This window comes from Cavia porcellus, unplaced genomic scaffold, assembly GCF_034190915.1.
Source record: "Cavia porcellus strain 051 isolate PalLab524CR breed Dunkin Hartley unplaced genomic scaffold, mCavPor4.1 scaffold_1, whole genome shotgun sequence".
In the NCBI taxonomy this organism is placed as follows: Eukaryota; Metazoa; Chordata; class Mammalia; order Rodentia; family Caviidae; genus Cavia; species Cavia porcellus.
In genome coordinates this window covers 126,185,972-126,197,665 of record NW_026947484.1, presented here as the reverse complement: position 1 = coordinate 126,197,665, position 11,694 = coordinate 126,185,972, and the positions used below count along the sequence as shown (strand labels likewise).

Genomic DNA, 11,694 nt, shown 5'->3' with positions numbered 1-11,694 from the left:
TTATTCTCTATTTTATAGCACAAGCTCAACTAATTAAAATAGCTTATTACATATGAAAATAGAAAGTAGAAATCAATGAAATGTAAAACAAATGAAAAATAGGGAAATAAACAAAATAAAATAAGTCATATATATAAATTGATAAGGGTTTTTAAAATCTCTAAATATAAGCACTAATAAAACAGAGTATACATTACTAATACATAAATATCAATGATAAAAATTAGAGACAGCATACATTAAAATATATGATAATGTTAAATTAATTTAAAATTAAAAATTATTTTTGTGAACAATTTAAGCCAGTATATTTTACAACTTAGATAAAATGAAAATACACCAAACTTACATTAGAAAAAGTACAATATGGAAAACTATATACATTAAAGAAGTGGAAATTTAGTCAAATCCTTCAAAAATAGCAAATTGTAGGCTCAGATGAATTTACTATCACTCTATCATGTAAGGATAAATAATACTAAATCAATGTAATTTTTTCCAGATATTTTCAAGTAAAGAAAATGGTTATAAGGACATTCTGAAATGCCAGGATTGCCTAGGTACATATATGAGATAAATAACTATAAGAAAATAGATAAAATCACTATAACTGAAACTATTGAAGAAAAAATTTCTAAATAAAATTTTAAGATGTTCAATTCAAATTAAAAAGTCCCTTGATAAGGATGAAAGATGTTTTCAGGCCTGACAATACACATATGATTAAAACATGGCCTCCTATTTCTTGGGATCTAAACACTGGTTTTTAAGAATTGAAATCTCTACAAAATGCTAGCTGAGTAAACCTTTCCTTCCTTCATTATAATAATGAAAAAGAGAAAAAAAGAAAAATAAAAGAGTATATTATGTTTTGGGGGGGTTCTGTGCTGAATGGGATATTTACTTAACATTTCAACATTAAGACCATTGATCACACTGAAAATTTAACAAAATTGATTGTAATCCCTTCAGTAAATGCTGAAAAAATTTCATGAATTCCACCAGTAACTTTTAATGAATGATATGTGTCTTATAGTGTGCAAGGAACTACTTGAACTATGATAAAAGACATCTATCACAAATTTAGCAGCATGGCCATTTTTTTTTTTCTAAATCACTATATACAAATATGTATACCTCACTTCTTCTATTTATTATTTCAGTAGAGGTTATAGCCAATGTAATAATGTCAGAAAATGTACTATTTGAAAAATATAATTTAAAATTCAGTTATTGTACAGATACAACTATTAGGTTGAAAAATCATGTGACATACATAAAAAAAATCTACTATACCTAATAATTGCCTCAGCAATTCTGTCAATACAAGGAAAACCGATAAAAATAAGTTTATAGGAAATTAACATAAAGTACTTAGAAAGTTAAATATATGAAAATGTGTATGATCTATTTAGCTTCAATATATGAAATTTTATATATGTTTGTCAAATAATTGTCCCATTAGTACTAGAAAAAATGATTTAAAAATATTGAGCATTCATTCTTGTTCAAAACTGCAAAAAAGTAGAATGCCCTAAATAAAGCAAAGACTAACTGTAAGATATTTACAGTTACACTAAGGGAACAGAAACTGAGTATTGAGTCCCTGAGAAAACAGGATGCCTACCTCCAATACTTGTATTCATGTTTTCATGTTATATGTTGCATGTAATGAGATAATTCATATAACATAAAAATTATCATAAAATTTATACTTGTTACATTAAGCTACTCTTAAACTTTATAATTCCATAAGTATGGATTCTAATTCTCATTAATCAAATATTAATGACTGGTGACAATTAGAAAACATTGAAGATTTTGATACATATTTTCTAGATCAAAAATTAGAATGCTATTCAAAGTCAAAATACTGAGGAAAACTGAGCAAATATGAAACAAACATTCATAAAAAATAATTCTTTTCATGAATATATTAAATTCTACAACAACATCAGAATGTTTGAACAGTTAAAATTTATAAAGGAAATTTGCTTTAAATTATTAATCTATTTCATTTGGTGTTTTAAACAAATGTTTTTCTGTGATTACTTGATTCAGAGGAAATTGATAAAAGTTAAAATATATTGTATAGATGATACCGAGCTTTTTACTTTACCCTATGGACACTTAATTTCAAAATTATGTAGCAATGCATAACTTTTGTACTCTAAATTATTTCTCAGTGGGTCAAGATAATCTTATTTCTTTGTGGGTGGTATGTAGCATAAATAATAGCTAAGTAAGCACACAATTTAACCTATAATGTTGACATTAAATATTAGAAAATATTCAATAACATTAAAAATATTAGTATGAATTATGATCATTGCAAACTATTTTATTCAACAACAAAGAAGAACTTTTTACTGAGAAAATAAATTTGGTTTATAGATAATTTTTGAATATAATTATTTTAAAATACTAAATCTACCTGATTTAATTAGTGAAATTCTCATAAAATTTTGTGCAGTCTATAAATTAATTTGCTATACTTATTGTCTGAGTAACTCATAATAAACCTGTGTGGTGGTATTCTTTAATTGTAAAAGTAAATAAATGTGATATAAAGACAAAAATATTGTTAGGTCTTACATATAATTTCATATTCAAACATTTCATACTGCAAATACTATTTACTAAATACTCTAGGACAATTTGGTGAAAAAACTAGGCAATCTGAAGAACTATTGAATTGTTTTTAGAAAAAGGTCAGTTGCAGGAACAAATTGGAATTGTCAACATGATGTAGATAACTCTGGTTTAAATTAAAATTTGTTTAAAAATAGGAGAACATTTTATTCAGTTTAGAATGCAATACATTGTCACTTAGTACAGAGGGAACATGCTTTGATAATGAGGTCATAATTACAAGAAAAATAAGATAAAAATGTATTGGGCACTGTTTGTAAATATGAGGCATTCTTTTTTTAAGAAAAAAATTTTTTCTTATATGATCTTTAGATTTTATCTTTCTCATGGAATGAAATAAAATATTGTAATTTTTCCATTGTTAAGAAATTTAACATAGCAAGCTATATAGCAGAATTTAAAGCCATGAATATAACTACTTAACAGAGGCACAACTTTCAGATAGTACCCATATGAAGGTAGAACTACTGTTCTGAAAATTTTGTTTAGTTTTGTGTTTTAGGGATTTCTTCCACATTACTTCAAAAGGTCAGTACTAGGAGTATTTATTAGCAATAAATAACCGAAATGCACATTGGTACATATAGTATTTAAAACTTTATTGTATTTTTCCGCTTATGCCATTTCTCTTTGTTAGCGTGAAATTTCTATAAATTTTATGACCCTCTTCTTTTATTAAGAAATTATTTTGATGTCTTTGTGCTTGATGGGAAGAACATGATGCGAAGAATGAAAATGAAATTTTACTATGCCATGATGTGATATAATCACAAAACCAAAACATGTATATTTTGAGTTATATTGTCTTATTTGTATGGGTTTAAAATTTTAGAAAGACTGAAAAATTAAAGGTCATGAACAAGAGACCAAGAGTTTTTGATAAATGATAATCATAATAAAACTATGGTAAACACTCTTTGGAAAATAAAAGTGCAACTAGAGAAAACACATTGTTTCAGAAAAATATGTGGAAAATGATACAAAATATATGGGTACCTATGATAATACATTATTTCTCTATTGATTTATAGACAATCAAATCTTGCTATGAACTTGTTTCAATTGTGGAAAAACTATTCTTTTTTACTTTTTTATGTTATTCTTTAATGGTTTAGATTAATGACTGTCTCTTATGATCTTGTTGCTTTATTGTCTTTGTTCTGGTGCAACTGAACTGTATAGAGTTAAGATGCTGAACAAGGGTACCTCTGGACAAGTTGGGAAAGCTCATATTTACAGTCACTAAAGAAAAGATAATGCTGAAGCTGAGGGCTGATACTCAATATTCCAGAGCATTAAGACTTTCAAAATTAGATCAAACAGTTCATTTATTTTGGAAGATTTACTGTCTTTGTTGTAACTTCTTTCATGGTTTTCAATACCCCACTTCCTGCTTCCTGTGTCTGTAGAGACCCAATATGGAAAACTCATGGTCTTAGGTCCCAGAGAGGTCTGATCTTCCTGAACATTTCAAAAGACAATTACATTTATCTTTATTTAATCCTTTTCTGCACACTTGTCCATAAGTTTGAGAGCCTGGTCTGCTCCTCATATTTGGTGCCTGAACAAGAACTGCTATTTTAACACTCTTTAGGAGAAGTAAGGTCCTCAAGTGGGAAATTCACAGAAACAAAAAAGGGCTTTTCAGGAAGCACAGAGATGAGGTAAATGAGGTTATTAAAAAAAAATAAAGGTAAGAGCGTTCACCTCCACAAATACACCAAATACTCATTTGTTACCTAGAAATAAAACATGGGCAAAACATATCAGATCAGTTTTAGCTCTATTGCAGAATTCCTTGTAAAAGGCTCCACATTCAGGCATCTGGGTCATCATCCCCCAAAGCAATCAGACAACAACCAGTTAGCCTGAAAATCCTGGGGAAAAGCCAAACCAAATACTTATAGGTATTAAAGACAACTTTTGGCATGGAGAATTGAGATAAAACAGGAAAGAAATTTTAAAGTTCAGGACAAAATATAAAAACACAAATGTCAGCTTTGTGGAAACACCATGTGAGCCAAGATGGGGCACAGGCTGTGCACTCCAACTCAGGCTGCTCATGGCACCTCTTTGCCACATCTTTGTCTCTGTACTGATGGCTGATTGTGCATGGCTCTCAAAGCTACTCTCTGCTATTTTTCCTACCACCTCTCATAGACCCCTGCTTGTGAAAGGAACTGGGCTGGGCTGGGGTAGCCAGGTTTGGCCTGGAGCACATTTTACTGGTGGGAAGAGGGGAATGGAAGGCCATCCAGTGCCACAGTGGCAACAACTTCATACTGCCCACTTACTACAGCTCCTAAGGTTCCACTCTGCTGCATGTTGAGCACCCTTGCACTTTTCCTGTCACATGTACAATCACTACTTTTAGGTCTCAAATCATGACAGCACTGCTAGCTGATAGCAGAACTGTTTGGGTGTGATAACATACACCAGTAGTCCTGGCTACATAAGAGGCAAACCCAGACATATTCTAAAACCATCATGCTTCGACTGGGTAATGAGAATTATAAATAAAAAAGTACAGTGAGAACTTTAGAATGGATTCAGTTTGCTGGGTGCAGATGTGAGACAGGATTTGGCCTGGGCAGGAGCCAAAAGAAAAGCACCAGCAGTTTTTCAAAGCCACAAAACTCTTAAAAATCTTTTAAGAACTTTTCAAGCTGTAAAAATCAAATCTTATAAAAGTTTGATATTAGCCAAACTACACAAAAAGCTTCTCAGTCAGATTTGAATCTTGAAATTCTTTTCAGTGATCAAAAGAATGCAGGCAATGGTTTATAAAGATTGAAATCAGGCATACACCTTTATAAAATTGCTGTTGGTTTCTAACTAGCCCAATTTTTTATAATCTGTTTTTAGACACTTCCTTATTGTGTTAAGCCTTATAGTGGGATTTCACAAATGCTTTTATGAAAAAGAAAAAAGCTGTGTAAGTGAAAATATTAACCCAAATTATATTGTGTTAAGAGAGAGCTCTCATAGGTGCTGCTAAAAGTAAAAGAAAATTTGAGTAAGTGAAAAAAAAAAAAAAGATATGAAGAACACTGAACTGAAGACTATTTGAAGGAAAGGATCATGAAGTTGCTAACATTCTTAATCCAAAATAAAATACATCACTACATTTATTATATTTAAAAGCTTTTATTCATTCTAAATTTATTTCAAGAGAACATTGTTAATTGACCTACAAAAAATTTTTCTGACTAGTTGGCTTATAACTACAAACTTCAAAAACTGTAAAATAGTTATTATAATTCAATTTGTCCAAATATATTTGATTACAATCATTTCATACACAAATTGTCTTATATGTACATGTTTGCCTGTCCCTCCAATCTGTAAACAGCTATTTCATTTAACCTAAAAAGTTTTCTTCTTTTTTGCTCTTTTGGATTTTTAAAAAAATTCTCTGTATTACAGATAAATGTCATTAAAAATAAGAACACGTTTTCCTTTAGGTTGCCTGCTAGCCAAAATAATGTTAAGATTGATTTTACAAATGTAATGAATAGTGTCCTCTGCGCAATGAATCAAGAATTTAAGCTGGCTCTGTCAGGGCCAGGGGTTAGCTTAGTGGTTTAAGCACCTGCCTGACAAGCACAAGGTTATATGAGTAAAATCATGGTATGATAAATAAATAAATATTTAAAATTTTTTTTAAAAACCTAGCACTGGTCAAAAAAAATGTGTTAATTGCTATGATCCACCTCTCATAGGTCATCCAAACTTTGCTAAGATAATTAACTGGGGACCTGCTAGACTTGAACTATTGAACAGGATAAAGGAATAGAAGCATAGAAGAATTTTATTCCAGTCTTTGTTCATTAAGAGGGCCCCAGTAATCTCCATAGTCTTATGAAGACACACCAATAAATATTGTTAAATATATTATTATTATGATATGTTTATATTAGTCTTTGTCAAAATGTTAAGTTATTTATAAGCAAAACATTAAGGTTTTCTCATTAAAAGATGCTCTTGGTGCAAAACTAAATTAAGAGGCAAAACTTTGCATGTAGCATCAAATTTACAAGTGCTAATTTCATTATCTAATAAATATATTCATGCAAAATTAAATTTTTATAAGGATACCCTTTTTCAGACTCAGACATCAGTTTTTCTCTTGTGCTGCTACTTATAATAAGAGATGTATGTCAAGTCAGCATGATGTTACAAAACAAACAATAGCTAATAAAAATTTTATGTAATGTATATGCTATACATATGCTCTATTCCATCCTAAGATCGACATTTAATTGTGCTACAAAAATAATGTCATGATTGTCATGCTAAAATATTATGTGCAGCTTCTGTTCTCGTTTTTCTTGTCAAACTATAAAAATATTATCTGTTAACATTCTACAGGAATTCAACTGTTAGGAAGATCATGGCTGATAGGAAATAACTGTCCTCTGATATACTTTATGTTTTAATGAGCTTGACACTTAGATTAAAAAAATTCACTTCTCCAACTGTAACATTAATGTCACTGAGCTTCTCTTCTGGATATTCAGTAACTGAAATTTAGAGACCATAATTATAATGGTAACTAGGATAAAAGCAAAACCAATAATTTGGCCCCAGCTATGAGGTCAATGAGGACCCAGGACATGAGTGAATATTTATGTGTAACATTTTATAACCTCAATGAGTCACCTTACCTCCTGACCAGTGAGATGGTCAGGCCATAGATATTGAGACTCAATAGTGGATAATGTGCCTAAGGAAAGTCACTACAGCAAAAAGTCTCCCATGCTTTCATAGTGATTGGTCATGCAAGGCCATAATCAATACTGATGGCTGTCACTCACAAAGGAGCTAAGAAGCACTGTTCTAGAGTAATGCCTGAGGAGAGTTAACTGACCTCAAAAGATAACAAGAATAATTTTAATGAACATTGGCCTAATTTTGTTGTTATTCAACATCCAATAAAAATGCATACTCAAAAGACATATAAGCCAGTGTCACAATAAGCTAGATATAAAAAAAGGAGCTCCAGTTGCTAACATCTTCTGACACTTTCCAGCTACATCAGCCCACTGTTATGAGTCATTTAAAATAAACTGCAGTAAAATCTATGAAAGCTCAAAAGAAATCCTTGTATTCTGTAGCCAAAATCAGCTAAATCTAGAAAGGCTTATGATAAACTGTCAGACTCAATCAGAAGAGAGTTCTAAAAAATAGTGAGTTGTAATAACATTCCAGTCCCATAAGAATTTTCTAGACTTGAATCTTTCCCAAACCATTTTTCTAGTCTTGTATTTATGTCTTGATTATGTATACCCTGATTTCTTTAAAAAATGTGTTTATTCTTGTCTAAGTGCTGCCAAACTTCAAATCATCATACAGACATACTGATGATAAACATGCTAGACTTCTTTTACTGGAGTCCACCATATCTACATTGTAAAGGGAGTTTGTAACTGCTAAACCACAAAAAGACATCCATGTGAGATTCGTTAGATTAGGTGTCTACAGGGGCCTCTAACCCTGGTCTCTCCTCCATTGATTCTTCACAGTGTGAAGCAGGTGAGATCAAAACTATGATCTATCTCTTCTAAATGAAGTTGAGAATAGCACTTCAGAGAGAAAAATATAGACACCTCAAGGTAGCTATAAATATTATGAACAATTAGACAGGGCTGGACCCTCAACACAAAAGATGATTATAGCTAAGGACTCATCCACTGAAAACAAGGAGTTTAAAAAAGAGCATAAATATCTCTTAAAATGCAACTAAATAAACAAAACAGAGGAATATATTTAACATCCACTTCTTGCTACTTTTAAATTGGAAAGAAACCCACTTGCAAAGTATAAATACACTCTATCAAAACTTCATTATCAAAAAAAGACAAATCAATGAACATGTCTAGAACACCAATCCTACACAGAGATGTCCAAACGGGGAAGAAGGATGATCCACTACAGTTAATAACATGGGGACAAAAGTATGTTTGTGTATTAACAGGTCATGAAACCCCACAGTGGGTGCCATCCCAGAATGTATGTCCATCAAGAGAGTAGATTTCTAAACCCGTAGTGAAGTCTGCTGTCACCAGACTCATTTTGGATTCTATACTAGTTTGAATATATTAATGTGCTTATTTCTTTTATTTCTTCCCTAGTTTGCTATAGAGGGGCATCAAATTCAACATGACTAGACTATCCAACCTCTAGTTACAATGCTTTAACTGCTACAAATGTAAAACAAAAAAATAAATTAAAAAATAATTATTGAAACCCAATAAATACAGTCATCTGGAAAACTTATGGTCTTGGCTCCAAGAGAATTCTGACATTCTTGGACCCTACAAAGAATAATTGCATTTGTTTTTACTTCTTTTCTGTATGTTTGTCCATAAAATAGAGAGCCTAATTAGTTCCTGATAGTATTCCCCATGGTTTAGATTGGTTTTTTATCCCAACAATTGTTATCATTTAGGGGCTCCACCAGAAGTCTCTTTGCTGATTTTTTTTTTTTTTCCAGAGATACGGTTGCCTAAAATGACCTTTCATTGGTAGTTTGGGTAGTCAAAGAATAACAACTTGGTTCCAAGAAGATTCTATGAAGAAGGAATATTTTAAGAGGCACAAAGCAAAACCTGGTAAGACCAATAATAGTTAGTTCTAGAATCCATGAGGGAGAGTATTAAAGGGCCCACTTAGGAAAATTTTACCAAACAAAAAAGAAAATTTTCTACATTCACAACAACAGGAAATTGTCATTTTTTACAGTAGATCCAATTTCATAAAGATCTTGAGACTTGCTTGGAAATACAGATGATCAATTGAGGAATATTACTTGTTAGAGCTGTGCCTACAGAAATTATGAAATGGAAGAATTTCTACATTATTTAAGAGAAATATATATAAAATCATCCATCAAATAGTAGGATTTTAAGCATTTTATGGAGTACATAATCTCCCAAGATAGCTTCTTTAAATTATATAACATTTACTTAGACATGAAGTTTTAAAATTTGTGTTTAAATATCCTTTCAGAATATGTGTGTGCAGTTCAGATATATAGCAATTATATAATATGTGTTAATATTGAAACTTTAACCCTCTATGGACACCTAGAAGTCAAGACAAAATACAACACAGGAAAGCTAATTAGTATATCAAGCTCATTTCAAACCAAATGAGAAAGAGAAAAAATTGTAGATTAGTAGACAGAATCATTGAGGGTATTAGTCAATATTCATCATTATACACATAAAAAAATCTGATATTTTTGGAAAAATCTGACTAAAAAAGGATTAAACTCTGTAGAAATTCAAAGAAAGTTATGAAAATGAGGAGGGATAAGAAGTCAGGCATTCAGAAGTAGCAAAACATCCAGAGTCACACCTAACAAAACTGTTACTCTCCAGCAATTTCCAGCAAGAGAACTTCCCATCTGACCAGACCAAGCACCAGAAGAAACGGCACCATATTTGCAGGCTGCCTCTCATCTCTGCCAGGCACTGCTGTCTCTGTCTCGATGCAGACAGGATCCTGATCTGTTGCTGCTCTGCATACCTTAAAAGTGATTGTCCGATAGTCTCTACCTCCAGTTGTTCCTAATTTGTTCATTCCTACTTTTGAAGGTTGATAAAACATCAAGTATTATAAACTCTATATTAATTTGAAATTATGCAATTTCATAAGCATTTCTCTTGGAAGTAGGTTACATATATGAGGAGTTGGACTTCACTTAGCAAAATATACTGCTTTAAACGTTATTGCTGGTATCACAACAATTTCAGATTCCCAAAACAAGAGTGGTTTTCATTTTCTAGTACACAGATAACTTATGATACATTGAACATGAAATGAATATTTTTTTTTTCTTTTTTGTACCAGGAATTGAACTTAGGATCTTGTAGTTACTAAGAAGGCACTGTACCACTCAGCAGAATGCCTGACCCTATTATTTTTCCTTTTATTCTCTGTTATTTTTAATGATATTCATTACGGAAAACCAAAAAACATGAGACTTGTAAAAGAATTAACACCGAAAATTACCTGATTTATGTATCATTGTTACTTATAGATAATGTGAAAAATATATGAACAGGGTGTTGGAGAAAACTGAAGTTGTAGGTCAGAAATTGTGGCAGGACAGGAGAATTTAAAATGACTAAACCGAGCACTCAAAAAAAAAAAAAAAAGGCAGAGAAACAATAATAAACATAAAAATAACTTAAAATACCTACTTTGAGTGGAAGACATAAAAGGAAATTTGTTTTCTACATTCTCGATCTGTTTAGAAAAATTTTTCAAACATATTCTAATACTGTTGTATGTTGAGTAATGACTAATTGAATTACTCCACAGAATGTGTCAAAATGTTGGAGACAGAGGGTACAAACACAGAACACACAATCCAGCATGACACCCTAGATTCAGAGTACTGTACAGTCAATTAGAAAACTGGTATTTTAATTCTTCATATACATCTAGGAGGAAGTCAAGCCAGAGTAGCTAAAACCTAGTTGCAGGAAAAGTCAGTTTTTGATAGAACAATCATCCCAATTTCTCACTTGCATAAGACGAAACCATTTTAGAACTTTCAGACCCAAAAGATTCCTTTCCTTTATCCTCTGCTCAGCTGTGAATCTACTCAAGAGCTACTCTCACTCTGAAGAACACACTTCTTTTCTTCCTCCAATACATTTACATCCTCATTACCTTATCTGTGTCTTGTGCAATTATCTGTCCAGGGATCCAAGGATAAAGAAGGTCTTCTCCTGGGACCCATCATCCAATTACATTTTGTGGAAAGGCAGCCAAGGAGATTAGGCCAATTTGTGGGGATTTTTTGTTTGTTTGTTTTTGTTTCTTTTCTTTCTCATTTTTGTTCAACCTAAAGTTTCATGTCTGTTTTGCTTCTGTACTGTTATTTTTGCAAATGCAATATTTAACTATTTTATTCTTTAAAACTGCAATATTTTAAAAAAACTACAAAATTTAACTCTTGTATTCTTCAGTAACTTGGGTTGCTGGTTGACCTGCCACATACCTCACCTTGCCTGGCCTTCACCATGA

At 31.5% G+C, this 11,694-nt stretch overlaps 1 pseudogene; it reads left to right on the top strand.

Moving 5' to 3' along the window:
* The first annotated feature begins 651 nt into the window (after positions 1-651).
* LOC111754362 (U6atac minor spliceosomal RNA) lies at positions 652-768 on the top strand (annotated as a pseudogene).
* Positions 769-11,694: the final 10,926 nt, after the last annotated feature.